The sequence below is a fragment of the Vanellus vanellus genome, assembly GCF_965231255.1.
Source record: "Vanellus vanellus genome assembly, chromosome: 2".
NCBI lineage: Eukaryota > Metazoa > Chordata > Aves > Charadriiformes > Charadriidae > Vanellus > Vanellus vanellus.
Window position 1 is genome coordinate 82,857,675 of NC_138906.1, and position 27,330 is coordinate 82,885,004.

The window sequence follows — 27,330 nt, forward strand, 5'->3', positions numbered from 1 at the left end:
GGAGAAGAGAAGGCTCCGGGGAGATCTTATTGCGGCCTTCCAGTACCTAAAGGGAGCCTACAGGAGAGCCGGGGAAGGACTTTTTACTAGGGCATGTACTGATAGGACGAAGGGGAATGACTTTAAACTGGAAGAGGGCAGGTTCAGATTGAACATTAGGAAGAAGTTTTTCACTTTGAAGGTGGTAAGGCACTGGAACCGGTTGCCCGGAGAAGTTGTTGAGGCCCCATCCCTGGAGGTGTTCAAGGCCAGGCTGGATGTGGCCTTGGGCAACCTGGTCCAGTGGGAGGTGTCCCTGTCTATGGTGGGGGGTTGGAACTCGATGATCTTTAAGGTCCTTTCCAACGCAAACCATTCTATGATTCTATGAAAAAAAGTATAAATGACAAAAAGGTAATTAGCAACAGGCATCATGGGTTTACCCGAGGGAAATCATGCCTGAGCAATCTGATTGCCTTCCATGATGAAATGACTAGCTGGGTGAATGAGGAGAGAGCAGACATCGTAATATATTTTGACACTACTAAGGCTTCTGACTCTCTACACCATTCTCATATGGAAGCTGAGACTGCATAGGCTGGAAGAAGATGGTTAGGTGGGCTGAAAACTGGATAGACCCCTAGGTTCAAAGAAGAGGAAACAATAACTTGACTATCAGTTATTGATAAGTTGCATACTCCAGGGGTCAATAATGAGGCTCATGTTGCTTGGTATCTTCATCAATGACCTGGATGATGCTGCAGAATGTACCATCATCAAATCTTTGGATGACACTAAACAATACACCTTCTGTCTAAAGGGGCTTTGAGAAACTTGTGGGTCAATGTAGAATAAACTTCATGAAGTTCAAAATGAAGAAATGAAAATTTCTGCATCTGGAGTAGAGTAACCCCATGCATTCGTACAGGCTGGGAAACAACTGCTGAAAAGGGTGTAGAAGTAGTGATGAAGAGCTTGCAAATAGTATGTTCTTCTCCCAAGCAAGACACACCACTTGCTGAGCTACACTAAGAAAATGTATCAGCAGATCAAGGAAAGTTATTATCTCCCTCTTTGCCACACCAGTGAGGGGCCACACCTGGAACACTGTGTTCAGTGTCACCCAATGCTGATTCAACAAGGATGTTGAGAAAATGAAGAAAGGTGAGGGAAGGGCTTTTAATACAGTCAGGAGCTAAGAGTTCATATGATATAAAGGGTGTTTGAAAGAGCTGAGCTTGTTTGGGTTTTGTGTTGTTTTTTTTTTTGTTTTGTTTTGTTTTGTTTTGTTTTTTCCCCTGTCAAAGAAGGCAATTTAATAATAAGCTAATTGAAGGAGGGTCAGAAAAATGACATAACAAAACATCTCTCAGTAGTATTGCACAGTGTTACAAAGAGCAATATCTATTCTGGCTTGAGACATTTGTCTTGGACCTTAGGAGAAAAGCTCCACCTTCTTTACCGGGAGAGTAGTGCAGTGCTGTAACAGGCTATGGACAGAAGGTGCAGGATCAGCATCCTTGGAGGTTTTCAGTGTTTGGCTAGACAAAGTCTTGCCTGACCTAGTTCTGGCCATAGGCCCACTTTGAGAGGGAGGTCGGACAATATGTCCTCCAAGATCCTTTCTCACTAACACTTCCATGAAATACTACAAAACTCTATAGGTAAATAGTGACAAATGTCAGTTGTCTGTTGTACAAAATGTGGAAAGGAGGGCAGACTGTAAGCAGTGTTACTGTTCTTTTAGTAACCTCCAAATGTATTTTGAAGTTGATTACTGGCTACCAACTTCCAGATCAGAATGAAAGCTTGGTAATGACACGGTTGGAAGTAACCATTCCTGATCTGAATCTCTCCTTCCAACAGTCAGGATTTCATAACATGTATATTAGGTTTAGCTTTTCTACTCCTCCCTCTTTTTATAATAACATCCTTCATGCCTTAATCCTTTCTGACTTTATTCCGTCCTTCCAAATCAAATGACAGTAGAAATTTAGCTTTGAAGCACGCTGATTTCTAAATTATTTCCTCACCACAGAAGCTTAACCTAAATGGCACAGTGTAACTCTGCAGTTAAGAAAACTCTGTGTGTGTGTATATATTTGAAACTTGCTTGACAACAGTGAAAGCTCTATCAAGTATCCAAAAGAGCATTGGGATTTTATCCTTTAAAATGGCAGCAGCAAAAAAAAAAAAAAATAGAATGCTTATCATCCCCAAGTCTGTCAAAATATTGAACACATGAACTTGATTCTGTGAAGCCTGATCTGTAATCTGCAAGTGAGTCACCCCCACAAAGTGACAATATAGTTGTCAAGTCCAATCTCCACAATATCATTGGTTACAAGCTGAAACCAACTTGTGCCATCAGAATTTGAAGTGCTTTTGAATAGTTTCAATACTGCATTGTTAGTGCCCTTTGCAGAATAATTTGCTAAGTTACAATTTTTTTCTCCCAAATTAGACACAATTTACACTGTAATGTCTAATCCACTAGTTTTCAGATTGTTGATAAGAATTAAGAGTGATCTATGGAGAGACAACAGGTCACAAGATGCCAACCTCTCCTTTTTTTAAAACAATAAACATTTTTTGTCCCTTTTATTGTATATCTTCCCTTTAGGAATATCTCCAGGAATTGAGGGACTATTATGAAGCAAATTCTGCCAGACATCATTCACAATTCATAATAAAAGTTTTCATACACTAATATCAAGTTACCATTCATTATCACCACATTTGTATTTGTCCCTGAACAATAAACTGAAGGATTACTAGCACTATCCTCCTTCCTTTACACTACTGCAAATACTCAAGCACTCAGCTCAAAAGACCTAGTGAAGAAGAATTTAATGGATAAATTGAGAATTTGCTTGCTATAAAAGGAGCAGGACATGAGAGTTTGTTATGAGGGATAGGAAATTTCAATATCCTGCATCTCTCTGTTTCAAAATAAATCCAGCAAGGAAAAAAAAATGAAAATCACAGTTTCTAATGAATATTAAGCAGATTAAACAACTTACAGAATTGTAAAACACAGTTACCTCTGTGTTACCTACTGTCCATTTAGGTTTCAATCATTCTGTGTTTAAAAGAGTGCTTATGAATCTCATAAAAAGCTGATGTGTATATCACTCACATGTCCATGCAGATACTATGCACCCTAAAAACTGAAGTCAGCCTTCAGGATAAATTTTGAGCAAACAGGAGTCCCATTTGGACTATGTTTTACTGACTTTATTGAGTGGAGATTTGATAACAAATATGTTGTAGAACAAATATGTATAGCAAGCCAGTTTCAATAAAAATATACAGTGTATTATTTTGTGTTATCCATAAGTACACTCTGAACGTGTTTAAGCACCAGATCTTACTCAAAGTCCCAGAAATTAAGCAGCAAAAACTAAAGCAAATTTTGTAAATCGATTAAATAAATAATTTTTTAAGTGTAGGGTTGTCTTTTTTGATTCAGTTTTCTATTGTGAACTATTTAACTTGTAACTTTGTTCAAAATTACTATATAAACTTCCCTTAAATTCACCTGTCTTCTCCACATTACATTCAAGACAACATTAAAATCTCAGAAACAGGACCAGAAAATTTTAATAGAATTTAGCATCTTAGTTATGGGTCTTGACAACTCAGTAAATGAAAATCCTGAGCAGAAGAGTGCCAGAAAACTTTCCCCACTTTCATCCACGCTCATACAGCTCTGCAAATAAAGAAATAAAAAGACATAGTTAAGGGACAATTCAAAATACTGTCAAGAAGTCAAGCCAAGAGCCATCCTTGGAGCTTACGTTTTAGGCTGTGTGAAGAGAAGAAAGCTCATCCAAGCCCTCACCAGTGCACAAAGCAGGGAACAGGGAAAGGAAAGCTCCATTCACTTTTCATCCCAGAAAAGTGGGATGGACCTCCAAGCCACCATTTTTACCCTTACCTGCCTTGTATCACTCCGTTCCCACCAGCATTACAGTGATATTTACTTGGAGTGGAGAAGTCAGACTGGTCCCATGTATGCCTACCCTCCCTTTGCCCTTAGGGGACGTACTGTGACTCCTGCAGCTGGAAACCTGCTGGTCTCAATGACTTATTCCAAGTGTTGTCCTTTCTCCACCTGATAACCTAGGACCGATCCGTACTTGAAAGGAACCGACCTGCGATTACTACTGCTGCTGTGTCCCTTAAAGCAGGAAGAGTCCACCGGTATTATTAACATAGACAGTGATATGTGTGTTATTTGCAACACAGCCACATACACTGGAGAGTAGCTTTTGAAAGGAACGTCTTATCAGCTGGTGTTTACTTGAAAGAGAAAAATTAACTACTCATAATAAGAAGTCAAGGGAATTAGTTTCTCACTCTGGTTAGTTGCCAGAGGAGGAGCAGAGTAAAAATGATTGTCTTCATCTTCATTTGTGACGTAGGACATCGCACTAACATAGTAATTTCTTTCCTTGTCCTATGCACACCGAAGACTTGCTGCAGAATCTAAACAAGTTTATAAGCACTATTAAGAAAATAATGAAATGCTAAGAATCAAGAAAAGAAACTCTGCTCTGGATGGCCACTTCTGCAAGTCCTACCTGTGAGGCCATACCAACTACTGGTCATACAGTCCAGAATGTTACATCAATATTATTACTGTAGTTCCTATGTTGTTTTTTTTTCTTTCTTAGAAAAATGTTTAATTTAAGCACATTTGCACAGTAAGGAATATAAAACTAACCAGATGGGATAAAGTATTTGGTAAAAGTGTGTTCTACGTTATAAACAGGAATCTGTGTCATCTCTGCAGCTTGGAAGACTACATTATTTTGTAGCTAGCAATGCCAGAAGCTAAAAACAACTCCCAAGAGAAGAATCACTTATGATGTGACAAATATAGATGCTGTCCTGCACATAATACTTTCAATACTGAAAAGAATTATTCCAATTCTCCTCCTGTTTGGTTGTGTGGGTTTTTTTTTGTTTGTTTTGTTGTTGTTGTTTGTTTGTTTGTTTGTTTGTTTTCAAAGAAAAAAGCATGCTTGGATGCAGACAAGAATCCTCATCAGTACTGGAGGAAACCAAGGTTTCTGTGCTAAAATATACTGTCTCCTTAGGTGCAGGGAAAATAAACATAGTATATTAAAAGATAGTTACCCCTATTAGACAAAGTGTACAACTAGCAGCTACAGTTGTAAAATGGTTAAGACTGCATGTACTTTGTTCAGTCAGAATCCGGCAGTCCCCCACTCTCCATCCCCTGCGCTGCTTAGAGGGCAGGAGGTCAAGGAGTTGGGAATAAAGGAGTGAAGGCGAGCCAGGGAAAGGTGTTTTAGTTTTTGTCTTTGTTTCTCCCTGTCCTACTCTATTTTAATTGGCAATAAATTAAATTAATGTTTCCCCAAGCCATGTGTGTTTTGCCTGTGAGTGCCACAAAATCCTACTGCAAACTCCTTTCACCCAGCCTTTAATTTCACTGAAACAATGAAGGAACCACCAAGGCTAGCAGATTAATACTAGGGGCCATGCAAATGCTGAAAACCAAGGCTAAACGGATAAAAAAGGAAATGCAAAAGGGAAAACATGACTAGTCCCATTTCTGGGATCGGATGTTGAGAAGATGTAATTCCTGTGTCCCGTTGATGATTTCTGCTGTGCTGAAGGACTGTCTACATCAGTTCTGAGGATGCAGAAAACATTTTGTTTGAATACTGTTCAGCCACTGAGAGCAAGAGTAGTAGGAGGAATGGGGAGCCTTTCAGAATATAGCCAAGGAAAAAAGGATGAGTGAAGGCTAAGCATGTAGTCTGAGGCAGTGAGAACAAGGAATGAATGCAGTATGAAGGGAACAACAGAAAGAAAGGTGGGTGAAGTGGTTGGAGAGGTTTTCCCTGAACGTTACTAAAGCAGCGTTCCTGTTGACATACAGGGATGCTGCATCGTACACATTAGTAGTTCAGCTCCACAGGGAACAGAAAGTTAAAGGAAACCCATCAGGATATCACAATTCAGACATGACATTTCTGTAATGAGGGCACGCAAGGGAGCAATACTACTGGTAATATATCTTTCTGCTTTCGGTATTGAAGTGGCCATATTCCCATTTCTATGCAGCTGGTTGGAGAAAGGGGAGGCTGGGAAAACTCTTTAGTTTAAGCCTGGCAAGACATTCAAACGAATCACCTGGATTTGTGCCAAGCTGCCTGACAATATTTTGTGATCACATCCCCCAAAACACATACATGAATATAGACAACATTTTCAGACAAAATGTTTCCAAGTTTTTCAAGCCTGCTACAGAAGAAAACAAAATAATCCTATTAAATATTTTCTGTCTGCCCTTATTGTTGTACAGCAGCACAGTTCTCAAGCAATGCCATTTCCTCCAAACTCTGTAATGAGCCATTACCAGCTTTTGTACAGCTGCCACTGCTGCTGACTTGCTTTTGTATGAAAGAGTCATTGGCAATTTGCTGTTTTACCCTGCATTTCCCAGGGTAAGAAGCCTTACAATGAAAATATTCTGAAGCTGGTCACCGAAGCTGTCCCAGGTCATCTCAGAAGCTGGCCTATTTGCAAGAAATGACTACAATATCTGAGAATCCATTACCAGCTTATGGAAACTTTGGGAAGTTAAGCAAGCTGAATTTAGGCGTGGACTAAATCAGAAAAAAAAGGCACAGACCCTGAGGAATTAATTGCTTTATTTGTTGGTGAGACCTGAAGGTGCAGGACGAGAAGAGAGTGCACTGTAAATCCAAAGGACCTCTTGAATTTCTTGATCGGTTCCCCTCAGTCCTTCACCTTTCACTACTACTCATCATGCCTTAACTGCTTCTTCATCTTACTAGGCTGCTCCCTCCTTATGCGATTGGGCAATGGGTAACACATTTTGAAAGACCCCTTGCCAACTTGCCTTAAGCTTCTGTCGTGGTTTAGGTCAAAATCCACTACTGGGGACCTGAGGGACCCCAGATGGGACCGACAGATGCTCCCCTCTACCCCTCTTCAAAGAGAGAGGCAGAAGAGGAAAAAGAGACTTATGAGTTTAGAAGGAACTAAACTACTTTAATGAAATATTAATAATAAAATAAAAAGAAATAATGAAAAATATATACAAAACTGTAGCAAGCTCCTGAGATGACAATCACGTCACTGGCTGGCACGGGGGCAGTCCCAGGCTGGACTCAGTGACGGACGGGAACTGGATTCCGGATGTGGATTCAGGATTGGGATCACAGGCAGATGAACAGAGTCCTCCTCAGACGTCGGCCATTGAAGGAAGAGCCCGTGACCCTTTGATCCCTCAGCTTTTATCCTGAGCACGAGGCAGATGGGATGGAATACCCCGTTGGTCAGTTTTGGGTCACCTGTCCTGTCTGCTCCTCCCTGCAGGTGGGACCCCACTATGCTTTTCCTCTTTCGACCCTCCAACGGGGCAAATAACAAAGTTGGTTGGCCTTGGGGGTTATAGCAATAAGTATAAGCAGGAGCCTCTCTGCATACCGTGCCCGGGCATCAGCTATAAACATTGGTCTTATCACTCTGAGAGAGTGAACACTGTCTGCACAATATGCTGTCGATTTCAGCAGTTAGAAGAGGCCCAGCTAAGAAGTGAAGTTACTGAACAAAATTGGTTCTGTTTTACCTCAAACCAGGGCAGCTTCATATTAGAAAAAACTCCAGCTTTTTATCTATGGCACTCTATAGATCAGCTTTGGTGTTACCATTCATATTCATGTTACATTATTTGCAATATGATGACATCTGTCTTAGTAGAACTAGGGCGTCTGATAGTACAGAAACTGTGCAGCAACACAATAAAAATACTATCTGAAAATAAAATGTAGCTACAATTGGATTTGCATTCATTATTTTCAGAAGCGCATTTCAAGAATCTAGGTGTTACAACTCAGTGGGAATGCAGCTTGCTTGATTTAGGGAGCTAAGGCTCTGACTTGTTACAATTATGGCAGCACGGGCAATTTTAGTCTTTTATTTTTAAGCAAAACAACTGCAGTGCTTGAGGCTTTCAGCAAAGGACTAGGAAATTTACAGGCAACCAAAAAGAAATGGAGGGCTTGATCTGACACGGTTGTGGTTTGCAGGAGGGAAGAGAGAACAGAAAAACCTGATGATGCATTAATGACTTCTCTGCTGCACAGCCTCTAAATGTCCTGCCTATCAGCCAAAATAAGACCCACAAGACAGGAGCAGAAGGTAAACACATCATTTGTGATTTTTATTTATCTTTAAATCCTTAGGAGGAGCTGAGTTCATACAGTGACAAATGTTTAGACAAGGACAGTATTTCCACAATGAACACTGCAGAGATGCAGGGAGTTCTATATATATGTTAACTCTAAAGGAACCTGCTCAGGACTTGAAGCAGCCTAGATGTAGAAGCACTGAGCATTGCTCAGGCAAATTTACCTTGCTTCTTGAGAAACTTAGCTCCTTCATAGCAAGTCAGAAATGTAAAATATAAACATGTGTAGAGTATTCTGAGAAGACCATCATTTGACCCCTATTTTTTATTCTTAGCTTATTTATTGCTCCCCTTCTCTTGCTCTGTTACTTGGAGAGAAGATCTATAAAACACTTATTTCTGTTAAGCATATACCACAGCACTGAGGTATAAAGGCAAATGACCATTTCTAATGTCATTTTCTTAATATAATGCACCAAAAACTTTCAGGTTAAAGTAACGTTGCCCAGGGGATGCATCTAATTTTTAACAATTCCATTTAATAGTAGCTAAGCGCATGCTAAATGGAACACTTTCAATCATGTCCTTTGCCTTTATTTCTATCGGCAAGATCAAATTAGTCATTAAGATTCTGAAGTGTTTGAATTGAACACATTTTTACTTTCACACAATATATCAGGCGTCAAAATTGGTCGTTAGACCAGAACAAAATCCAATTTTACTTGTTTATAAGCTTCTGAAGTTTATCTTACCCCAGATATTCCAACGTGTATTTTAGTTTTATGCTGCTTACCAGTGAATTTCTTTATTTGTGGAAGAGCGGTCAAAGACATCAGTTGACCTGCTCATATGGCCTGATCAAAGATGGTGAAATATTTTGGTTTTCTTGTGACTGGTGATATGTAAGGCCCTAAAAAACTTGTGACTAGTTGGGAATTCAGATGTAAATTAAGACAGTCTAAAACAGATTCACTTTGCCTTTAGGCAACAAACATTGCCTAAGATATCTGATTTACTGATGGCGTGGCTGATTGTTAAATGTAAGAAAAATGAAACCAAGAATATAAAGGGAGTAATATACCCAAAAGAAAAACTAATATTCACAACCAATTCAACACATGATAGAATGCACCATCATGACTGCAACCAGGGTTAGTCAGAAGATCAAAAACTGAACTATGATCTTTTATTCAGATTCTTTATGATGAACCAGTGGCTTAGGATATTACAATCACTGTATCGAGGAGGTATAGATCTTCTGCGTGAATGGGTGTATCTGTGCTTTCAGTTGTTCTCTCATTCACACAGTCACTGAAAATCAAAGTCACCCAGGAGTGAAAGTGGTGTAAGCCACATAAGGTATTCTGGCTTCTCATTAGGTTCTTCTGCACTTTTGAAAATTGTTTTGCCATCCATTATCCCAAATTGTTTTTAATATACAGCACAATTTAATCAGGACTGTGAATCTAAGAATTACTTTTTTCAGAATTTGGTGATAGGTTCCTTATTTCTGAGTGGTTCTATTACACGGTATCTTTCATTTACATCAAAGTAACAAGCTAAAATGGCAATTTCAGACTTATTCTATTTAAAAAAAAAAATCACTGAGGTTTCTTTAGCTGTTGTATTCTCTTTCTGTCACTATTTCAATATCCCTTAAATACCTGGTATTTAGAAGGTTGATTTTTATATTTTTTAATTACATTTTCCTTTAGAAGACATGAAAAAAGTTTGGAAGAGAAAGAGAGCATTGACCGCTTTAAGATTTTAGCAAGTCTTATAATGCAATTAAAAAGAAAATGGATTCTTTTGAGGTCTGTCTTGTGGGGAATAGAACAATTGTGATTCTTCTTTGAATGAAAGAAGACATTGCATTTTTGTTTGTTGAATAGTAAGACAATAAAGTCTTGGTATGGATTAATCTGTTGGAATACAATGTTGTTTCTACTTGGAGGACATTTTGATAAAATATTTATGAGACCAGGTTGTTCTGGTAGAAAGGGTTTTGATAGTAAGGGATGGAAAATGGAGAAACTAAAGCAGGCTTCAGTGAGGAAGACAGAGCAAAGAGGAAGAAAGATTAAAGATAAAAGGGAAAAGGGGAATCACTGTATTCTTGAAAAGAAAAAAAAAGTAGAAATGATGTGCAGAGAGATAAAGATGAGGGAATGATTTATAAGAAATGGGCAAAGGATAGGGAAAACCAGCAAGGGATAAGGAGATGAAATTCAATTAAGTTAACACAGTACACGTTGAAGCAGCAACACTGAAGGAGGTATGAACAAATCTATGAAGTAAGTTTTTCCTCACAGTTGTCTGGTCTTTGATGTGAAGGAGTTCTGTAAGTGCAGGGAAAAGTGATATTGGAAATTTTCTATTTGTCAAAACAAGTTTTTAAAGGGAAATAAAAGGATGAAGCCAAAACAGAAACCACAGATAATTATAAAGAGAATCAGCTACATCTATGTAAAAAAGCCAAAGAGGGGAGTGATTTGAAATAAAACAAGTCACCAGTACTGCTGTGTCAAAACCAAAGAACAGGGAGAAACCAAGTGCAATGGATGTCTGTGTAAAGCAATCTCTCAAATGTGTAGGGGATGGGGTTTCAGAGTAGTGTTTCCATTTTGACAAGTGCCACATTGTCACCTTTTAGTAAACGGAAAGGCTACAAGAAATTATGCGACTTTAATCTTGGATTAAAATATTTTATGATAAGCTGATTTTTATTTTCCTCATCAAAAGCTTTTAAAAAATGTTACTGAAAGAAAAAAATCAGTGATTCAAAAGATGACTCAATGGGTAATGCAGAAAGAACTTAACTGACAGTCCAGAAGGCCCAAGCAGTGTTTAACGAAGATGAGGTCAAGTGTAAACTCCTGTTGGAGTGAAGGAAAGCTAAATGAAGACAGATCTAGGAAGCACACAACTGTTGATGCTACCACATAGAAAATAAACTAACCATTTACCAGGCTAAGTAAAGAGTCAGAAAATGCATGACAGAGTTCTGAGTCAAAATTATTATTAAAGCAGAGAGATGGTTGGAGGAGGAAAAGGGTTAGTGTAGTACATTTTACAAGAGGAGAAGGCAGAGTGGAAAGGAAAACAGTGAAATAAATGCAAGTGAACAGCAACAAAACAAAGGAACATCTCTAACTCTGGGCAATGAAAGTGAAAACCAAAGATATTTCTAAAGAAGAGCAACTGTTGCTTTGTTTGCGTTGAGGCTTTCTTATCATGACTTTTTGGGGTTTTGACAAGTGGAACTTGTCACAAGGCTACAGCTTTGTGATATTTCAAAAGCGTGAGACTTGCAGTCAGATATCAGTCCTGCTACAAATTCCACCATGCACTTCTTGTGTGACTTTAAGTAAGTAATTTCACTGCAGAAGCTCCATAAGAAATTCAATTAAATTTTATGAAGTGCTGTAAGATTCTTAGGTGAAGGGGTGAAATAAAAGTGCAGTATCATTTATTGTATTTTGCTGTTTCACTGAGGTTATTTAACAGTATTTTTTCTTGCTTGGAAAAGAGCTTGCTCGTAGGCTTCATAATATGTAAAGAGAAGAAACAGGTGGGACAAGCTGGCAGTAGGGTTAGCCACATGGAACAGTTATCACATTTTAAAGTGTAAACATGAGAAAATTAAAGTCAGCACAAATTTTACAGACACTGTAATTATTGGTTGGAAATCACCAGTTGGTTCTTGTCCATAAAAGGAAAAAATAGGTAATCAGCAATACAGGTATTGTAAAGCAAATATTCCTAAAGATCTGAGGACCAAATTTTGCTTGTATTTATATTACTGTGATTTAAATGATACTGAAGCCAGAAGTAAAGACCAGTTTTACCTTACCACAAAACTAAACCAGGATTTATTGTCCTCTTCACCCTTTCCTGTTCTCACAGCCACAAACATCTCAGGAATTTTGAGAGCTAACAATTGACTAACTTCTTTTAATTTTTGAAGATGGTTGTCCCAAGAAGAGATTTAGTATCAGATTCCACAAGAATAGGGAGCATACTCTTACACTGTCTTTGGCTGATGTGAGACAGTGTAAAGTTGACTGCATTTTCCATGTGTTTAACATACTCCTTGTAAATCAGTATTTAATACCATGAAGTAAAAAAATTCTTTTAAAATGCATGTCTTCACTTTGCAACTAGGAAACCGTAATATATCATGCGTGTGACCTGAAAGTTGAATTTTTTATGCCCCTTTGTCCTATCACTGACCTTATAAATATGTATTCATATCTATTCACCATTAAGCACTCATGATTAGAATTAGTATTAGTGCATATTTAGAACTCATTAAAGAAGTGCAAAAATTAGAGTTGTTTGTTATAAAGACTATAGCTTAAAAATGACTTAAAAAAGGCAGAAATATTCAGAAGCTTGGGGTGAAAACCTGCACCTTGTAGGTGTTTCAAGAATTATGTTAATTTGACAGTTAGCCATTTTTTCCTGCATCTATAGTTTAATAATGTTTTTAATTTAATAAGTAAACATTCTGATTAGAAATCTATCATGACCTATGTCTCATCACGGCTTCAGAATTTCATTCTTCAGTGTATACATTAAATGACAATGAGATGTTGAGAGACTGCTGGAAGGATACATACCTAGTCAGGGCAATACATTCAGGTCAACACCAAACACGTAGAAGACAGAGCTAAAAATGAAACAAGCCAAAAATCACTTTCATCCACATTTCTACAAGTATACATGTATAAAATAAATGCAAATGTACTTTTATACTAATTTAACTAACATGAAGGAAAATCCTATTTCTGCCTGTGACGTGTAGGTATCAGAAAAGGCAGAAAGTCAAAATACATCTTGTTTTCTCCTCACAGGCTTTAACTTTCATGAAACATAGTAACTAATATTGTTATAAGGATTTTACCTTAGATTATTAGTTATGTAGTTAGTTATAATAAAAGGACATCCCTTTATTCCATACAGTTAAAGGACATCCCTTTATTCCATACAGTTAAGCTTACTTATCCACTTGCTTCTGCTAGTTATGAAGCAAAGGAAAAGGTAAGAGGTATACCCTGTACAGGAATTGTTGCAGGCTTTCACCTGTGGAATAGCCACGTGGTTCGCTACAAAATAAATTAACTAATTCATCTGGCCTTTTGCAAATCAATCCCAATTCATCAGAACTTTTTTTTCTTAACTTTAAATAAATGCTAAACCACTTGACAAGTCAACTGTGCCCTGTAGGCTGTTTGCAACTTGTTTGTTATGGTTTTTGGCTAATCATTACTCATGCTATGATTACTCATTTAAACGTACACTTCTGTTGCTCTACCTGGATCACTCACCTGCTCAAACTGGGAAGTAAAGGTAAGAAATAATTTCTGAAATCTTAGCAATCAGTGCTAGAATTTCACCTAACCAGATTTGAAAACACTTTTAAAAATACATCCTTAATCATCTTAATATAGAAACACATCAAACTCTAAAGCCCTATAAATAGCAGAATATAAAGCATATAAAATAATCTGTGCATAAAGATGATTTGCTATTTCACTTTCCCTTATCAGTAGTACAACTATACACATGCTACATAATAGGTATAGCTGTATAACTGTATAGATCTATAATTATTATGTGATTTTGCATAGGGCATTCTTCATCTGCTCAGCTGCTTGCAGCTAATGGGCTGTAGCAGTCTTTTTCAACAAAGTGTTTAGAACTAGCCCTCCTACCAAGTAATTTTCTCTCCTACCCTAATATTATATAGTGCATGGCAGCTTTGTTATGAGTGCTACTTATGGGACTGTCACAACTGAATGGTGTCCATTGTGGAAGTCTTCTATGAATATCTGAAACAGGACACTAGCATTGAAGACTACAAACACTGGAATGCAGCTGGCTTTTCCTTTAAAAATAATATTAAACGTAAATTGTGTGAATGTACAAGGGCAAAGCAACACCTTTGTGCGTACTATTACAGTCACTACACATTCTTGGTATTTTTAACATACCTCCGTGAAGATGAAAAGTTACTAACCATTGATTCATTGAATCCACACTAACAGAATGAGAGACAATCAGCTAGGGAAGTAGAATTTAGAAAAGCTTTTATAAGAAGTTGAAAGTGGTGCTATTGTATCTTAAAGATTCTGTATATATTGAAATGCAATTTATTTTCATCTAAATACCTTCTTCAGTGTAAATAAAACACCAGTATGATTTCCGACTTTAGTTACTCATAGACAGTTGCATCCTTAAAAACATTATTAAAAGAATTCAAGGCTGCTTGGTACATATTTACCATAGCATACCGTTCAGGAGCTTCCATGTGTTTTTTAATGCTTGTTAAGGTATTAACTTGAAAGCAATTTTCCCCTTTTATAAAAGGATATTATTTGGGTGTTTTTCTCTCTGAAAAATTGTAATTCTTGAAGCAGTTCCCAGAAAGCAAATGTTTAATACACTGTTGAGTTGCATTTCTTTGTTTGGTTGGCAGGAAGTATCGACAAACACAAATCAATACATTAGTCTGAGAAAAAAATCTTTTAAGGTCAGTTTAAAATCACTTGGATTGAGAACCACCGTTGCTCCTCCTGGGCTCTGTGCTGTCTGGGGACTGTGGGGGCTAGGCCACAGCTGCAAACCCATGAAATGAAAGTACTGGTCCACCTGTAGACAAGTGGTGCGTGTTCTCCCTCCAGGAATAGCAAGGCCTCCAACCTTTTGTTCTGTGCCACCCCAGGAAAGAACAGCAGCTCCTTGCCCTGTGGAGATGAAATGCAGGCCATCAGCCCCACCTCCAGCTGTGTCCAGGAGGCAGGTAATGTGAGTATCCCCATGCCCCATGGGGAGGCAAATAACTTGAGCACTCCCATATCAAGACCTACAACTCCAGCTCTGTCCAAGAAGCTTCTGCTCTGTGTGGGTACAGAGCCATACCTCCACGTACACCCATGAGGTAGAAAATACGAGCACTTCCAATCCTTGTGAGGAGGCAGGGGCCCATGTGTAGAACTGCAGGCAAGGGCTTTGTCCTGGCCAATGCCCACACTGCTCATGGTCAGGCACCTCCAAAGCAGCCTGACCACCTTCCCTCCCCACAGCACTTGACCTCGATTTTCTCTTGATCTGGGGAACCGGAGATATTTAGAAATAGTTTCATGGACTAGTTGCCCCACCACCTTCCCAGGGATGGCAGTGAAATTGGCTGGAATGTGGTTCTCTGGATCTTCCTTCTTGGCCTTCTTGAAGGTAAGAGTAATTTTTGCTTTCTTCCAGACCTCAGGAACTATCCCAAGTCACCATGACTTTTCAAACATTATTGAGAGTGGTCTTGCAAAGATGTAGTCCGCTCTCTCTGTACTTGTAGGGCACCCCGACAGATCCTGTGGCCTTATGCAATTATTATTGCAATAGAAAACCAAATAAGAATCAAATCATAAGACAAGAAAATACATTTGTTTTGCAGGTTTTCATATCATAATTCTTTTCATTTATCTTACATACATGGAAGAAAAGTCCATGTGATAGATTTTAAAGAAGTAATTCTTCCAAACACACCAGAAAAGACAAGGACAACAGTAAGTATGTATGTGTTACATTACTCCCCATTCTCATCTGTAGTGTTTCAGCCTATATCTGTGTTATCTAGTCATCACTAGACTATCACCATTCAGGTATGTCTGTAAATATATAGAATCGTCTAGGTTGGAAGGGACCTTTAGGATCATCAAATCCAACCGAGTCCAACCATTACTCTAGCACATGAGCACCAAACCCACCACTAAACCATGTCCCTAAGCACCATGTCTACTTGTCTTTTAAATGTCTCCAGAGATGGTGATTCAACCACTTCCCTGGGCAGCCTGTTCCAATGTTTCATAACCTTTTCTGTGAAGAAATCTTTCCTAATATCCATCCTAATCCTCTCCTGATGCAACTTGAGACCATTTCCTCTTGTCCTATGCCTTGTTACCTGGGAGAAGAGACCAAACCCCACCCTGCTGCAACCTTCTTTGAAGTTGTAGAGAGTGATAAGGTCTCCCCTCGGCCTCCTTTTCTCCAGGCTAAACAACCCCAGCTCCCTCAGCTGCTCCTCATAGGACTTGTGCTCTAGACCCTTCACCAGCTTCGTTGCTCTTCTCTGGACATGCTCCAGCACTTCAATGTCTTTCTTGTAGTAAGGCGCCCAAAACTGAACACAGTATTCCAGGTGCAGCCTCATCAGTGCTGAGTGCAGTGGGACAACCACTTCCCTCGTGATTCCTAGCATGGGGAAGAGTGGCTGGAAAGCTGCCCATTAGAAAAGGACCCGGGGGTATTGGTAAACAGCTGGCTGAACATGAGCCAGCAGTGTGCCCAAGTAGGAAAGAAGGCCAACAGCATCCCGGCTTGTATCAAAAACAGTGGATCACCTTGTCATAGAAGGAGATCAGGTTTGTCAAGCAGGACCTGTCTTTCATGAACCCATGCTGACTGGGCCTGATCACCTGGTTGTCCTGTATGTGCTATGTAATGGCACTGAGGATGATCTGTTCCATAACCTTCCCCGGGACTGAGGTCAGACAGGCCTGTAGTTCCCCAGATCCTCCTTTCGGCCCTTCTTGTGGATGGGCATCATATTTGCTAACCTCCAGTCAACCGGGACATCTCTGGTTAGCCAGAAGTGCTGATAAATGATGCAAAGTGGCTTGGTGAGCACTTCTGCCAGCTCCCTCAGTACCCTTGGGTGGATCCCATCTGGCCCCATAAACTTGTGTGCATCTAAGTTGCTGTAACAAGGCCCCCTTGGATTATAGGGACTTCATTCTGCTCGCTGTCGCTGTGTTCTAGCTCAGGCGACTGGGTACTCAGGGAACAACTGGTCCTACTAGTAAAGACTGAGGCAAGGGAGGCCTGGAGTACCTCAGCCTTCTCCTCATCCTTGGTCACTATGTTTTCACCCCCATCTAATAAAGAATGGAGATTGTCCTTAGTCCTCCTTTTGTTGCTAATGTATTTATAGAAACATCTGTTATTGTCCTTAACGGCAGAAGCCAGATTAAGTTCTAGCTGGGCTTTGGCCCTTCTAATTTTTTCCCTACATAGCTTCACATCATCTTTGTAGTCCCAGAGTGGCCTGCCCTTTCTTCCAAAGGCCATAAACTCTCCTTTTAGAGTCTAAACTCTCCTAAACTCAGGCCATAAACTCCTGAGTTGTGACTATATGACCTTAATGTCTTCAGCAAGCTGTGAACACATGATTAAAAAGCAGGAATAGACCACAGGCCAATATTAAGACTAAATAAAACAAGCTAATTGTAAAGATGGAGATACTACAACATAGCTGGACACTAGAGCAAGGATGCTGTTTCAGGTATAGGAGCTGGTAAATATGAAGTTAATTAGTATGGTGTTAATGCGATATGTACACCCCTCTTCAAGTCCAACTTGCCCTATGTGCTTGATACTACCAGGTGTTTACATCAGACTGACAAATGAAAGTCTTTTTTTTAAGGTGTGTTAGAAAAATCATGGATCTCAAAGAACAGTTGTATTTCAAAAGATAACCTACTTATCCCAAGCATTTTCTTTCTCAGGTATCTAAGTGTGTAAACTTTCAAATGTATGAATTACCAAGGAAGATGAAAGATTTCAATTTTACATAGCAAAAGTGAGTGTTAGCAAGAATAAAGATTGATGCTGGGAAAGTGCACAATGACTAAAAACCAACATGGAAATAGATTTTAACAATGAATTGTAGATACAACACACTTTGGCTCTCATAAAACAGATCACAATTCACCTGTGATTCTGTGAATTACTTTTTACCATGATCTTTTCACAAAAGCTAACATCTTTGAAAACCAGTTTAACAAATCACCGTATTTCTATGTTAAAATTATTATTAAATAAAATTGGTTAATATAACTTGTTACATATTACAATTCTCGTTATGTGTATAGTTTCCAGTAGTTAGTTCACATTGTATTTATATTGACATGCTTTTCTTAAATGAATCTGTTGCTGACTGGCATAATAAAATTGCATATATTAATGTACTTTATATATATAATAACACTAGAATATAATGTAATTATTAGAATGTATGTGTGTCTGTGTATGTATGCATATAAATATATGAATGCAACACTCAATATTCAAAATAAGATGTTCTTAGCCTTGGCCTTCTAGGGCAGAAAAAATGAGGCTTGTAATTGAGTGTTGTTATTGTTTTGGTTTGTTGCTTTCCAACAGTTGACCTTGAAACAGGTTGCAGGTGACTAACATTCAAGCAGAATGACTAAACAGTAATTATCTTCTAGAAGGACTGGTGGAAAATATGATGTGATAGGTTCCAAATGATGTTTATAACAAGTTCATTGTTTTTTAAGAGAAAATAATGTGGAAAATCTAGGTGGAAGATTTTTTAAATGTAAGTATCAATATAGATGTTTTATAGGAAAATCGTGTCCTTGATAACATTTTAAATGAAAATAAGCAAACCCCAAATATACCCCTTACTTATCATACTTTTCATACTTTCAGTACAATATTTTAAATGCAATCCTACATTATAACAGTGAAATCCTGAAAGATCTTCTCACAAGGAAGAGGCAAAGAGGAAAACAGAGAAGACTTTTGATTTAATTAGTGATATCATTATTGAGTTTTGGCTCCTAAATAATTTGAATCTTCAGTATTTTCTGTAACTGAACTAATGTTTTCATGATATTAAGATACTTTCTCTAATAAGAGGGTTAGCTATTTTAATTATAAAATATATATTTAATATTAATATTTCATTTTCTTAGAAGACTATATCAAAAAAGCGGAACAGCATAAGTTGGCTACAATAAAAAAAAAAAATTACTGATTTTTTTTTTTTTTCCCAGTTACTGGGTGTGTAGTCCCTTACTCAATACACTGCAGACACTGTTTTAAGTGGAGCAGGTGCTTGCAGCTGCTAGCTGTTGAGATGGGCCATGGCTACAGTCATTAAGCTGAAAGTACACGCTTGTCCAGCAGGTCTAATGGGTATCATCAGCTGGGGAGAGTCCATGTTCAAATCGAGTTGTTCTGATAACCTCCATCTGAAGATACGGAGTGATTGGTTGGCTAGAGATACACCTTTAAAAGCACCGCAGCAGTGATTCTAATGGATTTGTCATAGAGAGTTTTAGGGAGAGGATAAAATTGGCTGTCATTCCACAGCATGTGAAAAAAGGAATTAAATCCTTTGGTAGAATGATATGGTTTTGTTCAAAAATAGCACTGAGCTACTGCCTTTTAAAAAAGTATGCCTGCAGCATTCAAGTGGTTTTATACATATTAATTTTTTTAATATTTAAATTTAAGGAGGGGAAAATTAGAAGGTGGCATATGATTTTTTTTGGCAATTATTTCAATGCTATATTATTTACTTGATCAACATCTACTCAGCAAAATGAAGGCATACCTGTAGAAGGAGTAACTAGGACAGCACTAAACTTACCAGACACAACACATGTGGAAGATTTTTATGGGAATGTAAAAGTATTTAAACTAATAAAAATGGTGTAAGCCTTGAAATAGTATCAAAATTAACAGCTTCTGTCCAGTTTTGAATAGGTTTTTGTTTTCAACTATACCAAAGAAATCTACTTCAGAAATATATTTTCCTATTATGTTAGATCTAATAAAATGTCTTAAAAACCTATGCAATGTAGCAGAAAATAATAATCCATCCTCCAGGGGTATTCTGAATTTTCCTGTGTGAACTTTCCCAGGTGGGACTCCAGGTAGATATAAGTGTGCCATAACAGTAATAATGCAGGCTGCATTTACCCACACAAGCTCTGATCAGAAGCACACATTTAAAGCTCAAAATTTTAAAACATAAATTTAAATGCTACGTTGGGTTGCTGTCTTTAAATGCACACATACGTTATTCTACACAAAAGAAAAGCTACACTAGTATCTCCAGGTATTCTTCACTTGAATTCCATTAAACCTAAATATAAAGCATGGGTACAATGGTTCTCTAACAAGCAATTCATCAATAAAAGATGGCTTTCTACAAAAGCCCAACCAAATGAAAACTGTCCTGCTATTGAAAGCATATTATTCTTTACGTATTACTGTGAATGATCAATTTCTACCCCATATTCCATAAAATTACATTTGAATAAAAACCCTTTCTTGATTTTGTTGCAAAATTCATGACAGTTAACCTAACTTTACTGACACTTTCAAAAGCATAAGTATGATTTTCTTAAATAGTAGTTTCCTTCTGTCTAAAACCATAGAAAAAAATGAATAGGATATATATATTTCTAAATGAAGTTAGAGTAATTTTATTTTCCAAGCAGTTACTTAAAAGCTAAAATAAATCATCCCTTCGAATACGAAGAGTTATCACAAATCACATCCTCTGATTACAAGAAAAAATGAATTAAAATAGGCCATAATATGTTTTAATATTTTGTTCCAGCAGGATGAAATGAGCTTTCTCATGAAATCAGAATGATCCCTAATAGAGATATAATTTATTATCACAAGAAAAAAAAGTACTGAAACATAAAGTAGTCATTTGTTTTAAGTACCAGATTGTGGCATAATATGTCAGAGCTGAACCACTATGTAGTGTTGTATTAAGTTTTCATTCTAATCTGATGATGGTTGTCAGAAATGTTGGTTCTCTGAAGAGATCACAGATATATAGAAACTATGGTAGCAGGTTTCATTATGATAGTAATGTATCTCTTCTTAAACACAAGTATTTATCTCAATTTTGCTTTAAAGTACTTATTTCTCCTTAGTAATGATTTATATGAAATCAAAATTATCATATTGCAGAAGATTAATAGACTTACCAGGCACAATATTTACTTCATTAAATCCTTAGTGAAATAATTAAAACACTTTGCTAGTGCTACAATATTTTGAACATACTTTATTTCATCCAAAGATGAGAAACAGAGTCAAAAATTGCTTACACCATTTTCCTAAACTTTACATTCTAGTGTCCTACAATTTAATTTCACTTAAAATACTCCTACTAAAAGCCACGTCAGCTTTACTCCTCTCTTGCTATTTTTTTTTTCTTGTTATTTCAGTAGGTTATTTACACAACCTTTCACAGCTTAAGGCTAAATAGAACAATTAACAGAAGTTGTATAAGGAAAAGTAAATCAATAAAAATGAAAATTGTAAGAAAATATTAAGAAGGTAAAAGAGATAAAGCTGAATAAAGATGTTTTTTAAGTTCAGAAATTAATTTCTCAAAATGAGGAACTAATCTCTTTTCATTCATACTTCACTTGTTCAACCAAATGAAAACAATGCTAACATCTGGAGAGTTCTGCTCCTCCACTGGACATAAACTTTGTTGCTGAACTGCACTGCTCACTGTTAAGTTAAAAATGGACACTGTTTAAGACTTTCCATGATATATTCTGTACTTGTGAGGCATTGTTCACATACTTCTTGTGTTATCTTCCTGTATTATGATCTTACGGATATGTTCTGTGTCCTCATACCTTATTTTCCTAAGCTGGGACTGATACAGCCATTTCTGTTTCTGTTCCCAAGTGTACTCATATTTGTAGAATAAAAGAAATGAGGATTTCATGTGGACTCTCTCAGTATTTCACAGAAGAGTCTTTTTTCAGAAGTCCAAGAAACAGCGTACTTCAGATAAACTCCTACTGGGCTAGGTTTTGTTTCCAGTTAGTATATTTATACACAATTTTATACACAATTTTATACACAAATATGAACCAAATGAACAAATATGACAAACATGAACAAATATGATAAATACAAACAAATATGACAAATATGAGCAATATGAATCTTACATCTGAGGAGGCACTTCAAATGACAAGTCATTTTTAAGTGGAGGACTGCTTCTGAGGAAAGATTTTGACCTGTGAAGTTATTAGTAGTTTTGAATTCATGAAGCCAAAGGCACGTTGCTACTGAATATTAGATCCTATTAAGCTTTCTCCAAAACAGTCTCTTCAAAACATTTTTCATTTTCAATAATTCTGATTTTTCAGTTGTCATTTAGTGACACTGGGGTAGAAAATAGCAATGAAAATAGGAGAACTTTCTCAGGTAGCAAAAACAGAGAGCATATCTGTAGTGATATAGTGCCGTGCACGCATTCCCATCTTTGTTTACAATTATAGCAACGTAACTGCCTAAGTGACACACTAAATGGCTTTAATTCAAGGCCTAAACTAGTGCCTGTGCTTGAGGTTGGCCAGACACAGCACATATCCCAGGTGTAGATTTTCTGGGAAGGTTAAGTGTAGCTTTTGTTTCCGAGACTTCAGAGCTATGGGCTAGATATAAGAAAAATAAAGCTGTGCTGCTGTGCAGGGACTGAAAATCATGTTACTCTCCTACTAAAATTCATCCTGCAAGTCCACCCCCTCATTTGACTCAAAACAGGGACATGACCCTATTGTCACTTGCGTCACAGCTGAAGTGTCCTGCGATGCAGCTGTACCAGCCTGCTACAAGCTCGTGCAAGAATCTCTGACACAGAAGTACATTGTGTCAGAAAGACGTGCCCTGAATTTCAATTTCTGGGTTATTTTGGAATATGTGAAACTTCAAAAAAAATAAAAGACTTTAAGCACACTGCAAAGGATAAAAGCTGAAAGAACTGCAAATTGCGGTCACCCCATTAAATCTGCAGTTATCTATCACACAAGTAAATCTACAATTATATATTCGTATAAAGTTCTATTTACTGTTATAGTTAACTGTCCTAATTAAGATGGCAGCTCTGCTGGTATTTGATTCACATTAAAATTAATAGCGAGAGAATAAAGCACACCAAATAAAAGCCAGTGAATAAATAGCACCAAACAAAAAAGTGTACACCCGTGTTAGTGGAACTGCAGTCAAGATCAAGCTGGATTACAAAATTTTTCTCTACAATCTGCCAGCCAGGCTGAATCACTGAAGGAGACGTGATTAAAGATGCACAGTGACCGCCAGAATCCTTCTGGAACCTCTTTATTGGGTACATTGACTTTTTTTTTTTTTTTTTCTCCTTTCTTTCTTTCTATGCCTACTTTTGAGTATCTGACTGCTGTGTTGTTTTCTTTTCTCTTCCATTGGCTGCACTGGGTACTTGCCCAGTTCAGGCACAGAAATAACACTGGGTTTCTATAAGGTACATCTGCAATACCTTCCTCAGATTTTCCTTTTTCCCATGTGATGATGGCTTATGTCTCCGCAGTTTGCTGATTCAGCAGATGCAGTTCTACTATGAGAGTCACACATTATCGCAGGGTTTTTTTAATCAGCTGTCTGGATGCTGGTAAATTTCTAATTCTATGCCCCTGGCAGCCAGATTATACTGAGGAAAAGGCCACCTCTGTTTCTCGCTTTGTTCCCACAGCAGACAGGCTGGGGGAGAGCAAGAGTTAGGGAGGGGACATAGCTGGGACAGCTTACCCAAACTCTCTAAAGGGATATTCCCTACTGTACAACATCATGCTCAGCAATAAAAGGTGGGAGGAAGTTTTTCCGAAGTAGCCATTGCTCAAGGACAGGCTGGTCCTCAGTCTGCTGGGGGTGATTAATTGTTTTTGCATCACTTGTTTCTTTTTGTTCTTTTCTCTTCATGTATTAAACTGTCTTTATCTCAACCTGCAAGGTGTTTTTGTTTTGTTTTGTTTTATTTTTTTCCTCACTTTAGTGAGAAAAACCTTTCCAATTCTCTCCCCCATCCTGTTGAGGGGAAATGAGCAAGTGACTGGGTGGGGGCTTACCTACTAGCCATGGTCAACCCACCACAATTATTTAAATGATCTCTACCAAAGCTGAGGAATCAAAAGTAACAGATTATATTCCAAACCTTGCCAATGTTTGATGGCTTTTCATTTCTTAGCCAATGAAGCTTTCTCTGCTTCTGTTTCCTACCTGAGGAGGTTTCCTTCCTAATAGGAAAACATCAAGCCCATCTTCAAGGAGTGCAAGAAGGGGGGTCCAGGGAACTGGAGGCTGCTAGTCAGCCTCACCCCAGCAGTGCACATCTGCAACAAAGAAAACTAAGTACATACTGGACTGTCTTAGCAGAAAGTCAAAGAAAATGACCCTTTTCTCCCTCTTTGGCCCTTATGAGGCCACAGGTGGAATATTATATCTCATTTTGGTTTCCATCTACAAGAGACATATTGGTACAAGACCAGCAAAGGGTGACTAACATGATCCATGCTCAAGAGCATGACATGGGAGGAGAGGGTGAGAGAACTGGATCTGTCCAGACTCGAGAAAATTATGGGGGCATCTCTTGTTATCTTTAACTACTGAAACCGAAGCCAGAGGTACACCTCCAGGAAGTGCTGAAATTCTCTCAGTATTAATTTTAATGTAAATTACATACCAGCAGAGCTGTTATTTTAATTAGGACAGCTGTGAACAATAATAGGAAATAAAACTTTATACCTATATAGAATTCTGGATTTACTTGTGTGATAGGGATCTGCAAATTTGACGGGATGACTGCAGTCTACAGTTCTTTCAGTTTGCCCCACGGTGACAGGGAAAAGGCAACAGACACCAGTTGCAACAAGGAAAGTTCTAGCGGGGGCAGGAGGTGAAGCACAGTAAGTAAAAAAGTGTCCATGAAATTATTTGACTTCTTTGTTCATCAAATAATGTTACAGTCATTTCTGAGAGGCATCTAAATATATACGTTTACCTATGCAAAACAGTGTCTAACCATCCTGTCTTTTCCTCTAGCTTCCAAATAAACTGGAAAATAATCTAACCAGCTGTGTATGTTGACTAAGTCCATAGGGTATCTCAAGATGAGGCCCACAGAATTAGATACATCTTACAATGTACGTTCTTCCCCATCGTGAAACATAAAACATGCATCCTGACAAATTAGTACTTTAGGAAGGTATGTCTTGCAGCAGGGAACATCTGTTGATTTTTTAATTTTTTTTTAAGACATATAAAAAATGAAACCATGTATTCCACAGTAGATGCTCAGTTGCTCACATTAAATCTATCTTAGCCAAGTTGAAAAGTCTTTATGTGAAGCACTAGACCCACTAAAAATACCTCACTTATATGAAGACAAAACGTACATAATTTTATACTTGAAATATTGTTATGGGTTGGAGCCAAGAATTTACAGCTAGTCTAATTAATTTTGACAATCCAATCAAAAGCTAACAAATTTTTTATTAATCTAGTTGCAATAGTACTAACACCCATAGGCCGCATTGGTAATGAAAACCTCAGTAGTAACAATAGCTTTAAAATTATTATACAGAAAGCCCTACTACCACCTACCTGTTCTCTGGTGTTATATTCACCCTTCCACTATCCCTCGGGTCCTATGGTTGGCAGCTTCAGTGTTTCTCAGTGAACCATCAGTGTCTCGAGTACTTCACCCAGGGGCGTTCTCTGCCCATGATGGAGACGCCTTCCTCTTCAGTCTTGGGCCTGCTTAGGTTCATTTTCATATCTTTCCTCATCGTGGTGCACACCACCAATGGTATCTCACAGCTCCAGCGCACCCCAAGGAGTTGAGAGTCACTCGCCCCCGGGCAGCCAGGGCAGCCAGCACCACCCAGTCCAGGCCAGCCCTGCACCCCAGACCCTGTACCCCACAGACCCGGGCAGCTTCCACTTGGAGTGATAGAAATTGTATTCACTGGGCTACAGTAATATTGAACAAGTTAAAATTAAAAATCCTTCTGTTGTGAACCATAAGGAGTTTTGCAAAATCAGCTATTTAGCGATATCTGTGGGTAGACCCTCATGCCAAATACCTTTAATAATACTTACATTACATATTCATGAGAGTGTTTTCATATACTATTTAATGATATCACTTATCTGTAAATCTGTAAATGCCACAGTGCTACAGAAACCTTTCTCTGTACTAAATTCTAGAGAAATCTAAAGGCAGGTTTATCAATTGGTTTTGGTTTTATCCAAACCCCTTTAAAAATCCACATGACTTTTGCAAAAGGGAAGAAAGTTTTCTGTATCTAAGCATTCTGGAGTTAGTGATAACAGGATTACTGTTTTAAATTCTATCAAACCTGCACAGTCTATATCTTCCTATTTGGTCAAGATCTGAATTCAATTTTATATCAGGTGGGAAAAATAGTCACTTAATCAGGTCAGTACTTTTTTATGTTCCCTGAGATAGCTGGAGTAACTCCAATTAGAACACGTAAACCTGATTTATCAAGTCCTGACTTTCTGAGGTTTAGATCGGTAGTGATATTTCACCTCACTAAGCTTTGAATTATTCTGGACATCAAGAAATTAATTTTCTGAAACTTAACTGAAACTCAGAACCTGCCAACATGAGAAAATTCTGCTACTTCAACAATAACCTGTACAAAGAAGTTAGTGTGTAGTAGGCTAGTATATGAATTTATACTACACTGACTTTTGTACAAAGCAGAGAAAGGAACTTTGCAGTTATTTTGTGCCTTGCATTGTCTGAAAAATATCACTACTGAAGAGAAGTAAACATGGTGTAAATTCATAATTTAAGTTGGTTTGGAAGAAATGGCCTTGTAGACCATTCTTTTGATTCAAATATGAATTTATATTTAGGTAAAACATTACCAGTGTCAGTTTGTGCACTTTTATTTTCATACTATGACATGTAACTATTCAGTTTAAGGTCACAGTCTAAGCTCATAAAGATACATTGTAAGAATTAGCCATACCAATAATATTTGCTGTATCACAGATAGTGAATTTGTTTGAGAACCTTATTAAAGGAATTTTCTGCTTCAGCTTCCTTCTTTACAAATACAAAAATACAAAACCTTCTCAAGGCTCAGGCTGCCTAATGAATGAATGATGAAGTTTCTTCCAATATTACTTCTGGACAGCCATTCTTGAAGTGTGGATGCTCTTCAGGCTGGTTTGTGAGCTGCAGAGGAGAGCAGAGTAGAGCTAATAATTTTTATAGGATTGTGGTTATTTTTAATGATGGGTGTTCTGCATTTGCTATCAATGCAGAAAAAATATTATGATATTAATAAATCCAAATATAGTGATAGTGCTATTTCATATGGGTTTTCAAGTACAGTAACAATGTAAGGAGGATAGTCGTGGCACAGACCAGAAGTTGCTTCAGCCCAGCACTTGCAGTTTACAGAAACCTGTAGGAATTTCGTTATCTTCTTAAAGAGAAAGCAAGAGTT